This window comes from Lathyrus oleraceus, chromosome 3, assembly GCF_024323335.1.
Source record: "Lathyrus oleraceus cultivar Zhongwan6 chromosome 3, CAAS_Psat_ZW6_1.0, whole genome shotgun sequence".
NCBI classification, from domain to species: domain Eukaryota; kingdom Viridiplantae; phylum Streptophyta; class Magnoliopsida; order Fabales; family Fabaceae; genus Lathyrus; species Lathyrus oleraceus.
The window spans coordinates 89,798,955-89,823,367 of NC_066581.1; the positions used below are offsets into that span (position 1 = coordinate 89,798,955).

A 24,413-nucleotide genomic window follows, 5' to 3' on the forward strand; every position below is an offset into this window, starting at 1 on the left:
TATTCTTTATATATCCTTTACAAAATTGAATAAAAAAATATAAAGTATTGACTTCTAATGAGATAATTGGTAATAAATATTAATATTTTATTTATACACTAGTTTTTAAAAATTGTTTTTGAAATGTGAAAATTGAAAAAATTTATTTGGTAGTTTAATTTTCAATACTATTTTTAATAAGAGATTAAAAATATATTTAAATAGATAATTCTTTTTAATTAGTAATAAAATATATTTTGTTATCTATAAATATAAATATAATTTAGTCACTAATTATTTAATATAAGATCTAAGAATGCATGTCAACTATTTTTTTAATATTAATTATATAATTAATAAAATTTTATTTTAATAATAAGAGATTGACACATAATTTCAAACAAATGATTTAAATCATTTTCATGACATTCATCATTACTATTTTTGTTTATAACTAATCACTTTCTCTTCCTCAATTTTATAAGAAATATAAATTATACTATAATATGATTGAAAATTTTAATTCTTATTGATTTTTCTTATTAAATTAGTTTTATTATTTAAGTATTATTAAAATTACAACTTTTCTAAGAAATATTGTAAGAGTATTTTTAGTTAGAAGCATTTTACTTTTTAAATATTCATGTTTATTATCTACTCCAATTGGAAAATAAGTGATAGATTTTAAAAATCGGATTGAATCAACGGATCAAATTGATTGAATTGAGAATCGGATGAGTCACCGATATATATATATATATATATATATATATATATATATATATATATATATATATATATATATATATATATATATATCAGCATATTAACTAATATATCTAACATAGTCAAATATTAACATATATTAACTAATATCCAACAAATATAAACTAATAACAACAAAAGATTCAAAGATTCATATATTCAGATTTTTAAAAAACATGGAGAAGAAATGTGTACCTTAGAGGAAAAATTAAACAACTTTGAATCTTTGATTTTATTCTCCTTGCAAAAGTTTAAATATTTATTAAAAAAATAGAAAATGAATAAAATATATTAAGATTAGGGATTTGATATAATCCAAATATCAAAAGAATTTGTATAAAAAAATACCTTTTAAATAATCCTGTTGAAGATTTTTTGATGAAAAATATGAGTTTGGTGGTGGAAGAGTGAGGTTAATGACGTAACATTGGGGGGAAATGAAAAAACCAGACAAGTAGAAAGAGAAATAGATGCTGAAGTGGTGGAGGAATGGGGAAATGAAAGTGGTGCATCAAATATATGATTGTATTTGAGGGGGCTCCCCATGCCAGTTGAACGATAATAAATAGTTAGGGTAGCTCCTCACAAATTATAATGACTTTATTAAAGAGACTGACGTGCGCTCAGGTGATGGGATAACGTGCAGATGCAACTCAAATTAGTTAGGGGTTGTCCCTCAGAAATGCAACAGAAATATATGGCTAGGGGTTACCCTTCACAAATGTAAACACCTTTATTAAAGTGACTGACACAAAGTAGTTGTGACAGGACAATTTTAAAATGGTTGAAACTATTAGCTATGGGTTTCTGTTTCCCCTTGCTAATGTTACCGAAACTTTTAGCTAGGGGTTTCCCCTAAAAAATGGTCAATTTCAAAATTTAAAATATCCCTTCTTAAGATTTGGAGGGGTTGCCCCACACAATTTGCTTTATTAATTTTTTTATTTTATGCATTGCAATGGGATAAACCCCAAACAATATAGAAATTTAGTGAGAGGTTTTTCACCTCACAAATGCCCCGGACTAATCAAGCAATTTCTTGTAGTGGACAACTCGGTTGATCCCTCGTTATCAGTTTGTCCCTCTTTAAAACACTTTATTAATGCTTTCTCACAACAAATGTCTTTTTATTAACATTCTTTATTGACTTTCTATTAATTGAAAAATTCAAGTGTAACAATTATATTATATTTCCATTAAAAAATGTTTAAAAACATATTCGATGAATTTCATTTTCTAATTTTAAGTATTAATATGTTAAATGTTATATTTTAAACCAAGCTTATTATTTTGCCGCATATTTATAATATTTGAATTAAAAAATTTAATATGTCAATTTTAATATCTTAAAATTGATTGAAAATAAACCATATTGAATTGAATTTGTTGAATTCAATTTTTTAAATAGTTATTCATAATGGAACCAAACAATTTATATTATAATGTTTTCTTCAAAACCATTCAAATCACCTTGAAAACACTCATACATTTTAAGGTGGTTTTATTCATAATCAAGTTGATGGTTCTCCAATAAAACATAAAGTTCTTACACACTTTAAGTTCCAAAATTAAGAAAAAGTGCATCTCTTATTTTCAACAATCATAGTGATACATTGTAACTCATTATACAAAACAACAACACTTATTTCCAAGTTTAGAATTACACTGTCCACCTTTTACATATCCCTTATTGATGCAATCAGTAGAACAATTGGGACTACAACTCCCTATGCAGCAAAATCTTGGGTCTACGTCACTCCCACGAATACATATTGGCTTTTCAACTAATATTGGAGTCTTCAAACTTGTAACAATTTCTGAATCAAACAAAGACAATAACATTTTCAATTAAATCTAGTAAGTTATTTATCTAAACAATATATTACAAAAGATAGAAAAATATCTGCTTACCAGATATCATAATAAAACTCATGCATAAAACAACTAGAATATAAGAAGATTGATAGCTTTTAGAAGTCATATTTTGAATTTCACCTTATGTGTTTACTTTTGATTTACAAGACACTAACATTACTTTCATTATATAGGCTAAAAAGTTATCTTAATGGTAATAAATATTAATATTTTATTTTATTTTATTTTATAAAGATTATTAAAATTGAATATATAGTCAAATGCAAAAAATATATATGTTTTATTCTTTATATATCCTTTACAAAATTGAATAAAAAAATATAAAGTATTGACTTCTAATGAGATAATTGGTAATAAATACTAATATTTTATTTATACACTAGTTTTTAAAAATTGTTTTTGAAATGTGAAAATTGAAAAAATTTATTTGGTAGTTTAATTTTCAATACTATTTTTAATAAGAGATTAAAAATATATTTAAATAGATAATTCTTTTTAATTAGTAATAAAATATATTTTGTTATCTATAAATATAAATATAATTTAGTCACTAATTATTTAATATAAGATCTAAGAATGCATGTCAACTATTTTTTTAATACTAATTATATAATTAATAAAATTTTATTTTAATAATAAGAGATTGACACATAATTTCAAACAAATGATTTAAATCACTTTCATGACATTCATCATTACTATTTTTGTTTATAACTAATCACTTTCTCTTCCTCAATTTTATAAGAAATATAAATTATACTATAATATGATTGAAAATTTTAATTCTTATTGATTTTTCTTATTAAATTAGTTTTATTATTTAAGTATTATTAAAATTACAACTTTTCTAAGAAATATTGTAAGAGTATTTTTAGTTAGAAGCATTTTACTTTTTAAATATTCATGTTTATTATCTACTCCAATTGGAAAATAAGTGATAGATTTTAAAAATCGGATTGAATCAACGGATCAAATTTATTGAATTGAGAATCGGATGAGTCACCGATATATATATATATATATATATATATATATATATATATATATATATATATATATATATATATATATATATATATCAGCATATTAACTAATATATCTAACATAGTCAAATATTAACATATATTAACTAATATCCAACAAATATAAACTAATAACAACAAAAGATTCAAAGATTCATATATTCAGATTTTTAAAAAACATGGAGAAGAAATGTGTACATTAGAGGAAAAATTAAACAACTTTGAATCTTTGATTTTATTCTCCTTGCAAAAGTTTAAATATTTATTAAAAAAATAGAAAATGAATAAAATATATTAAAATTAGGGATTTGATATAATCCAAATATCAAAAGAATTTTTCTAAAAAAATTACCTTTTAAATAAGCCTGTTGAAGATTTTTTGATGAAAAATATGAGTTTGGTGGTGGAAGAGTGAGGTTAATGACGTAACATTGGGGGGAAATGAAAAAACAAGACAAGTAGAAAGAGAAATAGATGCTGAAGTGGTGGAGGAATGGGGAAATGAAAGTGGTGCATCAAATATATGATTGTATTGGAGGGGGCTCCCCATGCCAGTTGAACGATAATAAATAGTTAGGGTAGCTCCTCACAAATTATAATTACTTTATTAAAGAGACTGACGTGCGCTCAGGTGATGGGATAACGTGCAGATGCAACTCAAATTAGTTAGGGGTTGTCCCTCAGAAATGCAACAGAAATATATGGCTAGGGGTTACCCTTCACAAATGTAAACACCTTTATTAAAGTGACTGACACAAAGTAGTTGTGACAGGACAATTTTAAAATGGTTGAAACTATTAGCTATGGGTTTCTGTTTCCCCTTGCTAATGTTACCGAAACTTTTAGCTAGGGGTTTCCCCTAAAAAATGGTCAATTTCAAAATTTAAAATATCCCTTCTTAAGATTTGGAGGGGTTGCCCCACACAATTTGCTTTATTAATTTTTTTATTTTATGCATTGCAATGGGATAAACCCCAAACAATATAGAAATTTAGTGAGAGGTTTTTCACCTCACAAATGCCCCGGACTAATCAAGCAATTTCTTGTAGTGGACAACTCGGTTGATCCCTCGTTATCAGTTTGTCCCTCTTTAAAACACTTTATTAATGCTTTCTCACAACAAATGTCTTTTTATTAACATTCTTTATTGACTTTCTATTAATTGAAAAATTCAAGTGTAACAATTATATTATATTTCCATTAAAAAATGTTTAAAAACATATTCGATGAATTTCATTTTCTAATTTTAAGTATTAATATGTTAAATGTTATATTTTAAACCAAGCTTATTATTTTGCCGCATATTTATAATATTTGAATTAAAAAATTTAATATGTCAATTTTAATATCTTAAAATTGATTGAAAATAAACCATATTGAATTGAATTTGTTGAATTCAATTTTTTAAATAGTTATTCATAATGGAACCAAACAATTTATATTATAATGTTTTCTTCAAAACCATTCAAATCACCTTGAAAACACTCATACATTTTAAGGTGGTTTTATTCATAATCAAGTTGATGGTTCTCCAATAAAACATAAAGTTCTTACACACTTTAAGTTCCAAAATTAAGAAAAAGTGCATCTCTTATTTTCAACAATCATAGTGATACATTGTAACTCATTATACAAAACAACAACACTTATTTCCAAGTTTAGAATTACACTGTCCACCTTTTACATATCCCTTATTGATGCAATCAGTAGAACAATTGGGACTACAACTCCCTATGCAGCAAAATCTTGGGTCTACGTCACTCCCACGAATACATATTGGCTTTTCAACTAATATTGGAGTCTTCAAACTTGTAACAATTTCTGAATCAAACAAAGACAATAACATTTTCAATTAAATCTAGTAAGTTATTTATCTAAACAATATATTACAAAAGATAGAAAAATATCTGCTTACCAGATATCATAATAAAACTCATGCATAAAACAACTAGAATATAAGAAGATTGATAGCTTTTAGAAGTCATATTTTGAATTTCACCTTATGTGTTTACTTTTGATTTACAAGACACTAACATTACTTTCATTATATAGGCTAAAAAGTTATCTTAATGGTAATAAATATTAATATTTTATTTTATTTTATTTTATAAAGATTATTAAAATTGAATATATAGTCAAATGCAAAAAATATATATGTTTTATTCTTTATATATCCTTTACAAAATTGAATAAAAAAATATAAAGTATTGACTTCTAATGAGATAATTGGTAATAAATACTAATATTTTATTTATACACTAGTTTTTAAAAATTGTTTTTGAAATGTGAAAATTGAAAAAATTTATTTGGTAGTTTAATTTTCAATACTATTTTTAATAAGAGATTAAAAATATATTTAAATAGATAATTCTTTTTTAATTAGTAATAAAATATATTTTGTTATCTATAAATATAAATATAAATATAATTTAGTCACTAATTATTTAATATAAGATCTAAGAATGCATGTCAACTATTTTTTTAATACTAATTATATAATTAATAAAATTTTATTTTAATAATAAGAGATTGACACATAATTTCAAACAAATGATTTAAATCATTTTCATGACATTCATCATTACTATTTTTGTTTATAACTAATCACTTTCTCTTCCTCAATTTTATAAGAAATATAAATTATACTATAATATGATTGAAAATTTTAATTCTTATTGATTTTTCTTATTAAATTAGTTTTATTATTTAAGTATTATTAAAATTACAACTTTTCTAAGAAATATTGTAAGAGTATTTTTAGTTAGAAGCATTTTACTTTTTAAATATTCATGTTTATTATCTACTCCAATTGGAAAATAAGTGATAGATTTTAAAAATCGGATTCAATCAACGGATCAAATTTATTGAATTGAGAATCGGATGAGTCACCGATATATATATATATATATATATATATATATATATATATATATATATATATATATATATATATATATATATCAGCATATTAACTAATATATCTAACATAGTCAAATATTAACATATATTAACTAATATCCAACAAATATAAACTAATAACAACAAAAGATTCAAAGATTCATATATTCAGATTTTTAAAAAACATGGAGAAGAAATGTGTACATTAGAGGAAAAATTAAACAACTTTGAATCTTTGATTTTATTCTCCTTGCAAAAGTTTAAATATTTATTAAAAAAATAGAAAATGAATAAAATATATTAAAATTAGGGATTTGATATAATCCAAATATCAAAAGAATTTTTCTAAAAAAATTACCTTTTAAATAAGCCTGTTGAAGATTTTTTGATGAAAAATATGAGTTTGGTGGTGGAAGAGTGAGGTTAATGACGTAACATTGGGGGGAAATGAAAAAACAAGACAAGTAGAAAGAGAAATAGATGCTGAAGTGGTGGAGGAATGGGGAAATGAAAGTGGTGCATCAAATATATGATTGTATTGGAGGGGGCTCCCCATGCCAGTTGAACGATAATAAATAGTTAGGGTAGCTCCTCACAAATTATAATTACTTTATTAAAGAGACTGACGTGCGCTCAGGTGATGGGATAACGTGCAGATGCAACTCAAATTAGTTAGGGGTTGTCCCTCAGAAATGCAACAGAAATATATGGCTAGGGGTTACCCTTCACAAATGTAAACACCTTTATTAAAGTGACTGACACAAAGTAGTTGTGACAGGACAATTTTAAAATGGTTGAAACTATTAGCTATGGGTTTCTGTTTCCCCTTGCTAATGTTACCGAAACTTTTAGCTAGGGGTTTCCCCTAAAAAATGGTCAATTTCAAAATTTAAAATATCCCTTCTTAAGATTTGGAGGGGTTGCCCCACACAATTTGCTTTATTAATTTTTTTATTTTATGCATTGCAATGGGATAAACCCCAAACAATATAGAAATTTAGTGAGAGGTTTTTCACCTCACAAATGCCCCGGACTAATCAAGCAATTTCTTGTAGTGGACAACTCGGTTGATCCCTCGTTATCAGTTTGTCCCTCTTTAAAACACTTTATTAATGCTTTCTCACAACAAATGTCTTTTTATTAACATTCTTTATTGACTTTCTATTAATTGAAAAATTCAAGTGTAACAATTATATTATATTTCCATTAAAAAATGTTTAAAAACATATTCGATGAATTTCATTTTCTAATTTTAAGTATTAATATGTTAAATGTTATATTTTAAACCAAGCTTATTATTTTGCCGCATATTTATAATATTTGAATTAAAAAATTTAATATGTCAATTTTAATATCTTAAAATTGATTGAAAATAAACCATATTGAATTGAATTTGTTGAATTCAATTTTTTAAATAGTTATTCATAATGGAACCAAACAATTTATATTATAATGTTTTCTTCAAAACCATTCAAATCACCTTGAAAACACTCATACATTTTAAGGTGGTTTTATTCATAATCAAGTTGATGGTTCTCCAATAAAACATAAAGTTCTTACACACTTTAAGTTCCAAAATTAAGAAAAAGTGCATCTCTTATTTTCAACAATCATAGTGATACATTGTAACTCATTATACAAAACAACAACACTTATTTCCAAGTTTAGAATTACACTGTCCACCTTTTACATATCCCTTATTGATGCAATCAGTAGAACAATTGGGACTACAACTCCCTATGCAGCAAAATCTTGGGTCTACGTCACTCCCACGAATACATATTGGCTTTTCAACTAATATTGGAGTCTTCAAACTTGTAACAATTTCTGAATCAAACAAAGACAATAACATTTTCAATTAAATCTAGTAAGTTATTTATCTAAACAATATATTACAAAAGATAGAAAAATATCTGCTTACCAGATATCATAATAAAACTCATGCATAAAACAACTAGAATATAAGAAGATTGATAGCTTTTAGAAGTCATATTTTGAATTTCACCTTATGTGTTTACTTTTGATTTACAAGACACTAACATTACTTTCATTATATAGGCTAAAAAGTTATCTTAATGGTAATAAATATTAATATTTTATTTTATTTTATTTTATAAAGATTATTAAAATTGAATATATAGTCAAATGCAAAAAATATATATGTTTTATTCTTTATATATCCTTTACAAAATTGAATAAAAAAATATAAAGTATTGACTTCTAATGAGATAATTGGTAATAAATACTAATATTTTATTTATACACTAGTTTTTAAAAATTGTTTTTGAAATGTGAAAATTGAAAAAATTTATTTGGTAGTTTAATTTTCAATACTATTTTTAATAAGAGATTAAAAATATATTTAAATAGATAATTCTTTTTAATTAGTAATAAAATATATTTTGTTATCTATAAATATAAATATAATTTAGTCACTAATTATTTAATATAAGATCTAAGAATGCATGTCAACTATTTTTTTAATATTAATTATATAATTAATAAAATTTTATTTTAATAATAAGAGATTGACACATAATTTCAAACAAATGATTTAAATCATTTTCATGACATTCATCATTACTATTTTTGTTTATAACTAATCACTTTCTCTTCCTCAATTTTATAAGAAATATAAATTATACTATAATATGATTGAAAATTTTAATTCTTATTGATTTTTCTTATTAAATTAGTTTTATTATTTAAGTATTATTAAAATTACAACTTTTCTAAGAAATATTGTAAGAGTATTTTTAGTTAGAAGCATTTTACTTTTTAAATATTCATGTTTATTATCTACTCCAATTGGAAAATAAGTGATAGATTTTAAAAATCGGATTGAATCAACGGATCAAATTTATTGAATTGAGAATCGGATGAGTCACCGATATATATATATATATATATATATATATATATATATATATATATATATATATATATATATATATATATCAGCATATTAACTAATATATCTAACATAGTCAAATATTAACATATATTAACTAATATCCAACAAATATAAACTAATAACAACAAAAGATTCAAAGATTCATATATTCAGATTTTTAAAAAACATGGAGAAGAAATGTGTACATTAGAGGAAAAATTAAACAACTTTGAATCTTTGATTTTATTCTCCTTGCAAAAGTTTAAATATTTATTAAAAAAATAGAAAATGAATAAAATATATTAAAATTAGGGATTTGATATAATCCAAATATCAAAAGAATTTTTCTAAAAAAATTACCTTTTAAATAAGCCTGTTGAAGATTTTTTGATGAAAAATATGAGTTTGGTGGTGGAAGAGTGAGGTTAATGACGTAACATTGGGGGGAAATGAAAAAACAAGACAAGTAGAAAGAGAAATAGATGCTGAAGTGGTGGAGGAATGGGGAAATGAAAGTGGTGCATCAAATATATGATTGTATTTGAGGGGGCTCCCCATGCCAGTTGAACGATAATAAATAGTTAGGGTAGCTCCTCACAAATTATAATTACTTTATTAAAGAGACTGACGTGCGCTCAGGTGATGGGATAACGTGCAGATGCAACTCAAATTAGTTAGGGGTTGTCCCTCAGAAATGCAACAGAAATATATGGCTAGGGGTTACCCTTCACAAATGTAAACACCTTTATTAAAGTGACTGACACAAAGTAGTTGTGACAGGACAATTTTAAAATGGTTGAAACTATTAGCTATGGGTTTCTGTTTCCCCTTGCTAATGTTACCGAAACTTTTAGCTAGGGGTTTCCCCTAAAAAATGGTCAATTTCAAAATTTAAAATATCCCTTCTTAAGATTTGGAGGGGTTGCCCCACACAATTTGCTTTATTAATTTTTTTATTTTATGCATTGCAATGGGATAAACCCCAAACAATATAGAAATTTAGTGAGAGGTTTTTCACCTCACAAATGCCCCGGACTAATCAAGCAATTTCTTGTAGTGGACAACTCGGTTGATCCCTCGTTATCAGTTTGTCCCTCTTTAAAACACTTTATTAATGCTTTCTCACAACAAATGTCTTTTTATTAACATTCTTTATTGACTTTCTATTAATTGAAAAATTCAAGTGTAACAATTATATTATATTTCCATTAAAAAATGTTTAAAAACATATTCGATGAATTTCATTTTCTAATTTTAAGTATTAATATGTTAAATGTTATATTTTAAACCAAGCTTATTATTTTGCCGCATATTTATAATATTTGAATTAAAAAATTTAATATGTCAATTTTAATATCTTAAAATTGATTGAAAATAAACCATATTGAATTGAATTTGTTGAATTCAATTTTTTAAATAGTTATTCATAATGGAACCAAACAATTTATATTATAATGTTTTCTTCAAAACCATTCAAATCACCTTGAAAACACTCATACATTTTAAGGTGGTTTTATTCATAATCAAGTTGATGGTTCTCCAATAAAACATAAAGTTCTTACACACTTTAAGTTCCAAAATTAAGAAAAAGTGCATCTCTTATTTTCAACAATCATAGTGATACATTGTAACTCATTATACAAAACAACAACACTTATTTCCAAGTTTAGAATTACACTGTCCACCTTTTACATATCCCTTATTGATGCAATCAGTAGAACAATTGGGACTACAACTCCCTATGCAGCAAAATCTTGGGTCTACGTCACTCCCACGAATACATATTGGCTTTTCAACTAATATTGGAGTCTTCAAACTTGTAACAATTTCTGAATCAAACAAAGACAATAACATTTTCAATTAAATCTAGTAAGTTATTTATCTAAACAATATATTACAAAAGATAGAAAAATATCTGCTTACCAGATATCATAATAAAACTCATGCATAAAACAACTAGAATATAAGAAGATTGATAGCTTTTAGAAGTCATATTTTGAATTTCACCTTATGTGTTTACTTTTGATTTACAAGACACTAACATTACTTTCATTATATAGGCTAAAAAGTTATCTTAATGGTAATAAATATTAATATTTTATTTTATTTTATTTTATAAAGATTATTAAAATTGAATATATAGTCAAATGCAAAAAATATATATGTTTTATTCTTTATATATCCTTTACAAAATTGAATAAAAAAATATAAAGTATTGACTTCTAATGAGATAATTGGTAATAAATACTAATATTTTATTTATACACTAGTTTTTAAAAATTGTTTTTGAAATGTGAAAATTGAAAAAATTTATTTGGTAGTTTAATTTTCAATACTATTTTTAATAAGAGATTAAAAATATATTTAAATAGATAATTCTTTTTAATTAGTAATAAAATATATTTTGTTATCTATAAATATAAATATAATTTAGTCACTAATTATTTAATTTAAGATCTAAGAATGCATGTCAACTATTTTTTAATATTAATTATATAATTAATAAAATTTTATTTTAATAATAAGAGATTGACACATAATTTAAAACAAATGATTTAAATCATTTTCATGACATTCATCATTACTATTTTTGTTTATAACTAATCACTTTCTCTTCCTCAATTTTATAAGAAATATAAATTATACTATAATATGATTGAAAATTTTAATTCTTATTGATTTTTCTTATTAAATTAGTTTTATTATTTAAGTATTATTAAAATTACAACTTTTCTAAGAAATATTGTAAGAGTATTTTTAGTTAGAAGCATTTTACTTTTTAAATATTCATGTTTATTATCTACTCCAATTGGAAAATAAGTGATAGATTTTAAAAATCGGATTCAATCAACGGATCAAATTTATTGAATTGAGAATCGGATGAGTCACCGATATATATATATATATATATATATATATATATATATATATATATATATATATATATATATATATATATATATATATAGCATATTAACTAATATATCTAACATAGTCAAATATTAACATATATTAACTAATATCCAACAAATATAAACTAATAACAACAAAAGATTCAAAGATTCATATATTCAGATTTTTAAAAAACATGGAGAAGAAATGTGTACATTAGAGGAAAAATTAAACAACTTTGAATCTTTGATTTTATTCTCCTTGCAAAAGTTTAAATATTTATTAAAAAAATAGAAAATGAATAAAATATATTAAAATTAGGGATTTGATATAATCCAAATATCAAAAGAATTTTTCTAAAAAAATTACCTTTTAAATAAGCCTGTTGAAGATTTTTTGATGAAAAATATGAGTTTGGTGGTGGAAGAGTGAGGTTAATGACGTAACATTGGGGGGAAATGAAAAAACAAGACAAGTAGAAAGAGAAATAGATGCTGAAGTGGTGGAGGAATGGGGAAATGAAAGTGGTGCATCAAATATATGATTGTATTTGAGGGGGCTCCCCATGCCAGTTGAACGATAATAAATAGTTAGGGTAGGTCCTCACAAATTATAATTACTTTATTAAAGAGACTGACGTGCGCTCAGGTGATGGGATAACGTGCAGATGCAACTCAAATTAGTTAGGGGTTGTCCCTCAGAAATGCAACAGAAATATATGGCTAGGGGTTACCCTTCACAAATGTAAACACCTTTATTAAAGTGACTGACACAAAGTAGTTGTGACAGGACAATTTTAAAATGGTTGAAACTATTAGCTATGGGTTTCTGTTTCCCCTTGCTAATGTTACCGAAACTTTTAGCTAGGGGTTTCCCCTAAAAAATGGTCAATTTCAAAATTTAAAATATCCCTTCTTAAGATTTGGAGGGGTTGCCCCACACAATTTGCTTTATTAATTTTTTTATTTTATGCATTGCAATGGGATAAACCCCAAACAATATAGAAATTTAGTGAGAGGTTTTTCACCTCACAAATGCCCCGGACTAATCAAGCAATTTCTTGTAGTGGACAACTCGGTTGATCCCTCGTTATCAGTTTGTCCCTCTTTAAAACACTTTATTAATGCTTTCTCACAACAAATGTCTTTTTATTAACATTCTTTATTGACTTTCTATTAATTGAAAAATTCAAGTGTAACAATTATATTATATTTCCATTAAAAAATGTTTAAAAACATATTCGATGAATTTCATTTTCTAATTTTAAGTTTTAATATGTTAAATGTTATATTTTAAACCAAGCTTATTATTTTGCCGCATATTTATAATATTTGAATTAAAAAATTTAATATGTCAATTTTAATATCTTAAAATTGATTGAAAATAAACCATATTGAATTGAATTTGTTGAATTCAATTTTTTAAATAGTTATTCATAATGGAACCAAACAATTTATATTATAATGTTTTCTTCAAAACCATTCAAATCACCTTGAAAACACTCATACATTTTAAGGTGGTTTTATTCATAATCAAGTTGATGGTTCTCCAATAAAACATAAAGTTCTTACACACTTTAAGTTCCAAAATTAAGAAAAAGTGCATCTCTTATTTTCAACAATCATAGTGATACATTGTAACTCATTATACAAAACAACAACACTTATTTCCAAGTTTAGAATTACACTGTCCACCTTTTACATATCCCTTATTGATGCAATCAGTAGAACAATTGGGACTACAACTCCCTATGCAGCAAAATCTTGGGTCTACGTCACTCCCACGAATACATATTGGCTTTTCAACTAATATTGGAGTCTTCAAACTTGTAACAATTTCTGAATCAAACAAAGACAATAACATTTTCAATTAAATCTAGTAAGTTATTTATCTAAACAATATATTACAAAAGATAGAAAAATATCTACTTACCAGATATCATAATAAAACTCATGCATAAAACAACTAGAATATAAGAAGATTGATAGCTTTTAGAAGTCATATTTTGAATTTCACCTTATGTGTTTACTTTTGATTTACAAGACACTAACATTACTTTCATTATATAGGCTAAAAAGTTATCTTAATGGTAATAAATATTAATATTTTATTTTATTTTATTTTATAAAGATTATTAAAATTGAATATATAGTCAAATGCAAAAAATATATATGTTTTATTCTTTATATATCCTTTACAAAATTGAATAAAAAAATATAAAGTATTGACTTCTAATGAGATAATTGGTAATAAATACTAATATTTTATTTATACACTAGTTTTTAAAAATTGTTTTTGAAATGTGAAAATTGAAAAAATTTATTTGGTAGTTTAATTTTCAATACTATTTTTAATAAGAGATTAAAAATATATTTAAATAGATAATTCTTTTTAATTAGTAATAAAATATATTTTGTTATCTATAAATATAAATATAATTTAGTCACTAATTATTTAATATAAGATCTAAGAATGCATGTCAACTATTTTTTTAATATTAATTATATAATTAATAAAATTTTATTTTAATAATAAGAGATTGACACATAATTTCAAACAAATGATTTAAATCATTTTCATGACATTCATCATTACTATTTTTGTTTATAACTAATCACTTTCTCTTCCTCAATTTTATAAGAAATATAAATTATACTATAATATGATTGAAAATTTTAATTCTTATTGATTTTTCTTATTAAATTAGTTTTATTATTTAAGTATTATTAAAATTACAACTTTTCTAAGAAATATTGTAAGAGTATTTTTAGTTAGAAGCATTTTACTTTTTAAATATTCATGTTTATTATCTACTCCAATTGGAAAATAAGTGATAGATTTTAAAAATCGGATTCAATCAACGGATCAAATTATTGAATTGAGAATCGGATGAGTCACCGATATATATATATATATATATATATATATATATATATATATATATATATATATATATATATATATATATATATATCAGCATATTAACTAATATATCTAACATAGTCAAATATTAACATATATTAACTAATATCCAACAAATATAAACTAATAACAACAAAAGATTCAAAGATTCATATATTCAGATTTTTAAAAAACATGGAGAAGAAATTTGTACCTTAGAGGAAAAATTAAACAACTTTGAATCTTTGATTTTATTCTCCTTGCAAAAGTTTAAATATTTATTAAAAAAATAGAAAATGAATAAAATATATTAAGATTAGGGATTTGATATAATCCAAATATCAAAAGAATTTGTATAAAAAAAATACCTTTTAAATAATCCTGTTGAAGATTTTTTGATGAAAATTATGAGTTTGGTGGTGGAAGAGTGAGGTTAATGACGTAACATTGGGGGGAAATGAAAAAACAGACAAGTAGAAAGAGAAATAGATGCTGAAGTGGTGGAGGAATGGGGAAATGAAAGTGGTGCATCAAATATATGATTGTATTTGAGGGGGCTCCCCATGCCAGTTGAACGATAATAAATAGTTAGGGTAGCTCCTCACAAATTATAATGACTTTATTAAAGAGACTGACGTGCGCTCAGGTGATGGGATAACGTGCAGATGCAACTCAAATTAGTTAGGGGTTGTCCCTCAGAAATGCAACAGAAATATATGGCTAGGGGTTACCCTTCACAAATGTAAACACCTTTATTAAAGTGACTGACACAAAGTAGTTGTGACAGGACAATTTTAAAATGGTTGAAACTATTAGCTATGGGTTTCTGTTTCCCCTTGCTAATGTTACCGAAACTTTTAGCTAGGGGTTTCCCCTAAAAAATGGTCAATTTCAAAATTTAAAATATCCCTTCTTAAGATTTGGAGGGGTTGCCCCACACAATTTGCTTTATTAATTTTTTTATTTTATGCATTGCAATGGGATAAACCCCAAACAATATAGAAATTTAGTGAGAGGTTTTTCACCTCACAAATGCCCCGGACTAATCAAGCAATTTCTTGTAGTGGACAACTCGGTTGATCCCTCGTTATCAGTTTGTCCCTCTTTAAAACACTTTATTAATGCTTTCTCACAACAAATGTCTTTTTATTAACATTCTTTATTGACTTTCTATTAATTGAAAAATTCAAGTGTAACAATTATATTATATTTCCATTAAAAAATGTTTAAAAACATATTCGATGAATTTCATTTTCTAATTTTAAGTTTTAATATGTTAAATGTTATATTTTAAACCAAGCTTATTATTTTGCCGCATATTTATAATATTTGAATTAAAAAATTTAATATGTCAATTTTAATATCTTAAAATTGATTGAAAATAAACCATATTGAATTGAATTTGTTGAATTCAATTTTTTAAATAGTTATTCATAATGGAACCAAACAATTTATATTATAATGTTTTCTTCAAAACCATTCAAATCACCTTGAAAACACTCATACATTTTAAGGTGGTTTTATTCATAATCAAGTTGATGGTTCTCCAATAAAACATAAAGTTCTTACACACTTTAAGTTCCAAAATTAAGAAAAAGTGCATCTCTTATTTTCAACAATCATAGTGATACATTGTAACTCATTATACAAAACAACAACACTTATTTCCAAGTTTAGAATTACACTGTCCACCTTTTACATATCCCTTATTGATGCAATCAGTAGAACAATTGGGACTACAACTCCCTATGCAGCAAAATCTTGGGTCTACGTCACTCCCACGAATACATATTGGCTTTTCAACTAATATTGGAGTCTTCAAACTTGTAACAATTTCTGAATCAAACAAAGACAATAACATTTTCAATTAAATCTAGTAAGTTATTTATCTAAACAATATATTACAAAAGATAGAAAAATATCTACTTACCAGATATCATAATAAAACTCATGCATAAAACAACTAGAATATAAGAAGATTGATAGCTTTTAGAAGTCATATTTTGAATTTCACCTTATGTGTTTACTTTTGATTTACAAGACACTAACATTACTTTCATTATATAGGCTAAAAAGTTATCTTAATGGTAATAAATATTAATATTTTATTTTATTTTATTTTATAAAGATTATTAAAATTGAATATATAGTCAAATGCAAAAAATATATATGTTTTATTCTTTATATATCCTTTACAAAATTGAATAAAAAAATATAAAGTATTGACTTCTAATGAGATAATTGGTAATAAATATTAATATTTTATTTATAACTAGTTTTTAAAAATTGTTTTTGAAATGTGAAAATTGAAAAAATTTATTTGGTAGTTTAATTTTCAATACTATTTTTAATAAGAGATTAAAAATATATTTAAATAGATAATTCTTTTTAATTAGTAATAAAATATATTTTGTTATCTATAAATATAAATATAATTTAGTCACTAATTATTTAATATAAGATCTAAGAATGCATGTCAACTATTTTTTTAATATTAATTATATAATTAATAAAATTTTATTTTAATAATAAGAGATTGACACATAATTTCAAACAAATGATTTAAATCATTTTCATGACATTCATCATTACTATTTTTGTTTATAACTAATCACTTTCTCTTCCTCAATTTTATAAGAAATATAAATTATACTATAATATGATTGAAAATTTTAATTCTTATTGATTTTTCTTATTAAATTAGTTTTATTATTTAAGTATTATTAAAATTACAACTTTGCTAAGAAATATTGTAAGAGTATTTTTAGTTAGAAGCATTTTACTTTTTAAATATTCATGTTTATTATCTACTCCAATTGGAAAATAAGTGATAGATTTTAAAAATCGGATTCAATCAACGGATCAAATTGATTGAATTGAGAATCGGATGAGTCACCGATATATATATATATATATATATATATATATATATATATATATATATATATATATATATATATATATATATATCAGCATATTAACTAATATATCTAACATAGTCAAATATTAACATATATTAACTAATATCCAACAAATATAAACTAATAACAACAAAAGATTCAAAGATTCATATATTCAGATTTTTAAAAAACATGGAGAAGAAATGTGTACCTTAGAGGAAAAATTAAACAACTTTGAATCTTTGATTTTATTCTCCTTGCAAAAGTTTAAATATTTATTAAAAAATAGAAAATGAATAAAATATATTAAAATTAGGGATTTGATATAATCCAAATATCAAAAGAATTTTTTTAAAAAAATTACCTTTTAAATAAGCCTGTTGAAGATTTTTTGATGAAAAATATGAGTTTGGTGGTGGAAGAGTGAGGTTAATGACGTAACATTGGGGGGAAATGAAAAAACCAGACAAGTAGAAAGAGAAATAGATGCTGAAGTGGTGGAGGAATGGGGAAATGAAAGTGGTGCATCAAATATATGATTGTATTTGAGGGGGCTCCCCATGCCAGTTGAACGATAATAAATAGTTAGGGTAGCTCTCACAAATTATAATGACTTTATTAAAGAGACTGACGTGCGCTCAGGTGATGGGATAACGTGCAGATGCAACTCAAATTAGTTAGGGGTTGTCCCTCAGAAATGCAACAGAAATATATGGCTAGGGGTTACCCTTCACAAATGTAAACACCTTTATTAAAGTGACTGACACAAAGTAGTTGTGACAGGACAATTTTAAAATGGTTGAAACTATTAGCTATGGGTTTCTGTTTCCCCTTGCTAATGTTACCGAAACTTTTAGCTAGGGGTTTCCCCTAAAAAATGGTCAATTTCAAAATTTAAAATATCCCTTCTTAAGATTTGGAGGGGTTGCCCCACACAATTTGCTTTATTAATTTTTTTATTTTATGCATTGCAATGGGATAAACCCCAAACAATATAGAAATTTAGTGAGAGGTTTTTCACCTCACAAATGCCCCGGACTAATCAAGCAATTTCTTGTAGTGGACAACTCGGTTGATCCCTCGTTATCAGTTTGTCCCTCTTTAAAACACTTTATTAATGCTTTCTCACAACAAATGTCTTTTTATTAACATTCTTTATTGACTTTCTATTAATTGAAAAATTCAAGTGTAACAATTATATTATATTTCCATTAAAAAATGTTTAAAAACATATTCGATGAATTTTCATTTTCTAATTTTAAGTTTTAATATGTTAAAATGTTATATTTTAAACCAAGCTTATTATTTTGCCGCATATTTATAATATTTGAATTAAAAAATTTAATATGTCAATTTTAATATCTTAAAATTGATTGAAAATAAACCATATTGAATTGAATTTGTTGAATTCAATTTTTTAAATAGTTATTCATAATGGAACCAAACAATTTATATTATAATGTTTTCTTCAAAACCATTCAAATCACCTTGAAAACACTCATACATTTTAAGGTGGTTTTATTCATAATCAAGTTGATGGTTCTCCAATAAAACATAAAGTTCTTACACACTTTAAGTTCCAAAATTAAGAAAAAGTGCATCTCTTATTTTCAACAATCATAGTGATACATTGTAACTCATTATACAAAACAACAACACTTATTTCCAAGTTTAGAATTACACTGTCCACCTTTTACATATCCCTTATTGATGCAATCAGTAGAACAATTGGGACTACAACTCCCTATGCAGCAAAATCTTGGGTCTACGTCACTCCCACGAATACATATTGGCTTTTCAACTAATATTGGAGTCTTCAAACTTGTAACAATTTCTGAATCAAACAAAGACAATAACATTTTCAATTAAATCTAGTAAGTTATTTATCTAAACAATATATTACAAAAGATAGAAAAATATCTACTTACCAGATATCATAATAAAACTCATGCATAAAACAACTAGAATATAAGAAGATTGATAGCTTTTAGAAGTCATATTTTGAATTTCACCTTATGTGTTTACTTTTGATTTACAAGACACTAACATTACCTTCATTATATAGGCTAAAAAGTTATCTTAATGGTAATAAATATTAATATTTTATTTTATTTTATTTTATAAAGATTATTAAAATTGAATATATAGTCAAATGCAAAAATATATATGTTTTATTCTTTATATATCCTTTACAAAATTGAATAAAAAAATATAAAGTATTGACTTCTAATGAGATAATTGGTAATAAATATTAATATTTTATTTATACACTAGTTTTTAAAAATTGTTTTTGAAATGTGAAAATTGAAAAAATTTATTTGGTAGTTTAATTTTCAATACTATTTTTAATAAGAGATTAAAATATATTTAAATAGATAATTCTTTTTAATTAGTAATAAAATATATTTTGTTATCTATAAATATAAATATAATTTAGTCACTAATTATTTAATTTAAGATCTAAGAATGCATGTCAACTATTTTTTAATATTAATTATATAATTAATAAAATTTTATTTTAATAATAAGAGATTGACACATAATTTAAAACAAATGATTTAAATCATTTTCATGACATTCATCATTACTATTTTTGTTTATAACTAATCACTTTCTCTTCCTCAATTTTATAAGAAATATAAATTATACTATAATATGATTGAAAATTTTAATTCTTATTGATTTTTCTGATTAAATTAGTTTTATTATTTAAGTATTATTAAAATTACAACTTTGCTAAGAAATATTGTAAGAGTATTTTTAGTTAGAAGCATTTTACTTTTTAAATATTCATGTTTATTATCTACTCCAATTGGAAAATAAGTGATAGATTTTAAAAATCAAATTGAATCAACGGATCAAATTGATTGAATTGAGAATCGGATGTGTCACCGATATATATATATATATATATATATATATATATATATATATATATATATATATATATATATATATATATATATATATATATATCAGCATATTAACAAATATCTCTAACATAGTCAAAATTAACATATATTAACTAATATCCACCAATATAAACTAATAACAACAAAAGATTCAAAGATTCATATATTCAGATTTTTAAAAAACATGGAGAAGAAATCCGTACCTTAGAGGAAAAATTAAACAACTTTGAATCTTTGATTTTATTCTCCTTGCAAAAGTATAAATATTTATTTAAAAAATAGAAAATGAATAAAATATATTAAAATTAGGGATTTGATATAATCCAAAATCAAAAGTTTTCTTTTATAAAATTACCTTTTAAATAAGCCTGTTGAAGATTTTTTGATGAAAAATGTGAGTTTGGTGGTGGAAGAGTGAGGTTAATGACGTAACATTGGGGGGAAATGAAAAAACCAGACAAGTAGAAAGAGAATAGATGCTGAAGTGGTGGAGGAATGGGGAAATGAAAGTGGTGCATCAAATATATGATTGTATTTGAGGGGGCTCCCCATGCCAGTTGAACGATAATAAATAGTTAGGGTAGCTTCTCACAAATTATAATGACTTTATTAAAGAGACTGACGTGCGCTCAGGTGATGGGATAACGTGCAGATGCAACTCAAATTAGTTAGGGGTTGTCCCTCAGAGATGCAACAGAAATATATGGCTAGGGGTTACCCTTCACAAATGTAAACACCTTTATTAAAGTGACTGACACAAAGTAGTTGTGACAGGACAATATTAAAATGGTTGAAACTATTAGCTATGGGTTTCTGTTTCCCCTTGCTAATGTTACCGAAACTTTTAGCTAGGGGTTTCCCCTAAAAAATGGTCAATTTCAAAATTTAAAATATCCCTTCTTAAGATTTGGAGGGGTTTCCGCACACAATTTGCTTTATTAATTTTTTTATTTTATGCATTGCAATGGGATAAACCCCAAACAATATAGAAATTTAGTGAGAGGTTTTTCACCTCACAAATGCCCCGGACTAATCAAACAATTTCTTGTAGTGGACAACTCGGTTGATCCCTCGTTATCAGTTTGTCCCTCTTTAAAACACTTTATTAATGCTTTCTCACAACAAATGTCTTTTTATTAACATTCTTTATTGACTTTCTATTAATTGAAAAATTCAAGTGTAACAATTATATTATATTTCCATTAAAAAATGTTTAAAAACATATTCGATGAATTTCATTTTCTAATTTTAAGTTTTAATATGTTAAATGTTATATTTTAAACCAAGCTTATTATTTTGCCGCATATTTATAATATTTGAATTAAAAAATTTAATATGTCAATTTTAATATCTTAAAGTTGATTGAAAATAAACCATATTGAATTCAATTTGTTGAATTCAATTTTTTAAATAGTTATTCATAATGGAACCAAACAATTTATATTATAATGTTTTCTTCAAAACCATTCAAATCACCTTGAAAACACTCATACATTTTAAGGTGGTTTTATTCATAATCAAGTTGATGGTTCTCCAATAAAACATAAAGTTCTTACACACTTTAAGTTCCAAAATTAAGAAAAAGTGCATCTTTTATTTTCAACAATCATAGTGATACATTGTAACTCATTATACAAAACAACAACACTTATTTCCAAGTTTAGAATTACACTGTCCACCTTTTACATATCCCTTATTGATGCAATCAGTAGAACAATTGGGACTACAACTCCCTATGCAGCAAAATCTTGGGTCTACGTCACTCCCACGAATACATATTGGCTTTTCAACTAATATTGGAGTCTTCAAACTTGTAACAATTTCTGAATCAAACAAAGACAATAACATTTTCAATTAAATCTAGTAAGTTATTTATCTAAACAATATATTACAAAAGATAGAAAAATATCTACTTACCAGATATCATAATAAAACTCATGCATAAAACAACTAGAATATAAGAAGATTGATAGCTTTTAGAAGTCATATTTTGAATTTCACCTTATGTGTTTACTTTTGATTTACAAGACACTAACATTACCTTCATTATATAGGCTAAAAAGTTATCTTAATGGTAATAAATATTAATATTTTATTTTATTTTATTTTATAAAGATTATTAAAATTGAATATATAGTCAAATGCAAAAAATCTATATGTTTTATTCTTTATATATCCTTTACAAAATTGAATAAAAAAATATAAAGTATTGATTTCTAATGAGATAATTGGTAATAAATATTAATATTTTATTTATAAACTAGTTTTTAAAAATTGTTTTTGAAATGTGAAAATTGAAAAAATTTATTTGGTAGTTTAATTTTCAATACTATTTTTAATAAGAGATTTAAAATATATTTAAATAGATAATTCTTTTTAATTAGTAATAAAATATATTTTGTTATCTATAAATATAAATATAATTTAGTCACTAGTTATTTAATATAAGATCTAAGAATGCATGTCAACTATTTTTTTAATATTAATTATATAATTAATAAAATTTTATTTTAATAATAAGAGATTGACACATTAATTTCCAACAAATGATTTAAATCATTTTCATGACATTCATCATTACTATTTTTGTTTATAACTAATCACTTTCTCTTCCTCAATTTTATAAGAAATATAAATTATACTATAATATGATTGAAAATTTTAATTCTTATTGATTTTTCTGATTAAATTAGTTTTATTATTTAAGTATTATTAAATTACAACTTTGCTAAGAAATATTGTAAGAGTATTTTTAGTTAGAAGCATTTTACTTTTAAATATTCATGTTTATTATCTACTCCAATTGGAAAATAAGTGATAGATTTTAAAAATCAATTGAATCAACGGATCAAATTGATTGAATTGAGAATCGGATGTGTCACCGATATATATATATATATATATATATATATATATATATATATATATATATATATATATATATATATATATATCAGCATATTAACAAATATCTCTAACATAGTCAAAAATTAACATATATTAACTAATATCCAACAAATATAAACTAATAACAACAAAAGATTCAAAGATTCATATATTCAGATTTTTAAAAAACATGGAGAAGAAATCCGTACCTTAGAGGAAAAATTAAACAACTTTGAATCTTTGATTTTATTCTCCTTGCAAAAGTATAAATATTTATTTAAAAATAGAAAATGAATAAAATATATTAAATTAGGGATTTGATATAATCCAAAAATCAAAAGATTTTTTTTTATAAAATTACCCTTTAAATAAGCCTGTTGAAGATTTTTTGATGAAAAATGTGAGTTTGGTGGTGGAAGAGTGAGGTTAATGACGTAACATTGGGGGGAAATGAAAAAACCAGACAAGTAGAAAGAGAAATAGATGCTGA

At 24.0% G+C, this 24,413-nt stretch overlaps 8 long non-coding RNA genes across 8 annotated transcripts; all 8 read right to left on the reverse strand.

The window, feature by feature from the left end:
- Positions 1–2,228: 2,228 nt before the first annotated feature.
- LOC127125544 (uncharacterized) lies at positions 2,229–2,750 on the reverse strand. Its single transcript, XR_007804694.1, has 2 exons — positions 2,656–2,750; positions 2,229–2,561 (listed from the first exon to the last, which is right to left on the reverse strand). It is a non-coding gene; the product is annotated as an uncharacterized LOC127125544 (long non-coding RNA).
- Positions 2,751–5,129: 2,379 nt separating this feature from the next.
- On the reverse strand, positions 5,130–5,662 carry LOC127125541 (uncharacterized). The gene is made up of 2 exons (XR_007804691.1): positions 5,557–5,662; positions 5,130–5,462 (listed from the first exon to the last, which is right to left on the reverse strand). It is a non-coding gene; the product is annotated as an uncharacterized LOC127125541 (long non-coding RNA).
- A 2,371-nt stretch (positions 5,663–8,033) lies between these two features.
- On the reverse strand, positions 8,034–8,566 carry LOC127125542 (uncharacterized). Its single transcript, XR_007804692.1, has 2 exons — positions 8,461–8,566; positions 8,034–8,366 (listed from the first exon to the last, which is right to left on the reverse strand). It is a non-coding gene; the product is annotated as an uncharacterized LOC127125542 (long non-coding RNA).
- A 2,362-nt stretch (positions 8,567–10,928) lies between these two features.
- LOC127125550 (uncharacterized) lies at positions 10,929–11,461 on the reverse strand. The gene is made up of 2 exons (XR_007804700.1): positions 11,356–11,461; positions 10,929–11,261 (listed from the first exon to the last, which is right to left on the reverse strand). It is a non-coding gene; the product is annotated as an uncharacterized LOC127125550 (long non-coding RNA).
- Positions 11,462–13,829: 2,368 nt separating this feature from the next.
- LOC127125546 (uncharacterized) lies at positions 13,830–14,362 on the reverse strand. The gene is made up of 2 exons (XR_007804695.1): positions 14,257–14,362; positions 13,830–14,162 (listed from the first exon to the last, which is right to left on the reverse strand). It is a non-coding gene; the product is annotated as an uncharacterized LOC127125546 (long non-coding RNA).
- A 2,366-nt stretch (positions 14,363–16,728) lies between these two features.
- On the reverse strand, positions 16,729–17,261 carry LOC127125540 (uncharacterized). The gene is made up of 2 exons (XR_007804690.1): positions 17,156–17,261; positions 16,729–17,061 (listed from the first exon to the last, which is right to left on the reverse strand). It is a non-coding gene; the product is annotated as an uncharacterized LOC127125540 (long non-coding RNA).
- Positions 17,262–19,626: 2,365 nt separating this feature from the next.
- Positions 19,627–20,159, reverse strand: LOC127125538 (uncharacterized). Its single transcript, XR_007804687.1, has 2 exons — positions 20,054–20,159; positions 19,627–19,959 (listed from the first exon to the last, which is right to left on the reverse strand). It is a non-coding gene; the product is annotated as an uncharacterized LOC127125538 (long non-coding RNA).
- A 2,452-nt stretch (positions 20,160–22,611) lies between these two features.
- LOC127125549 (uncharacterized) lies at positions 22,612–23,049 on the reverse strand. Its single transcript, XR_007804698.1, has 2 exons — positions 22,955–23,049; positions 22,612–22,860 (listed from the first exon to the last, which is right to left on the reverse strand). It is a non-coding gene; the product is annotated as an uncharacterized LOC127125549 (long non-coding RNA).
- Positions 23,050–24,413: the final 1,364 nt, after the last annotated feature.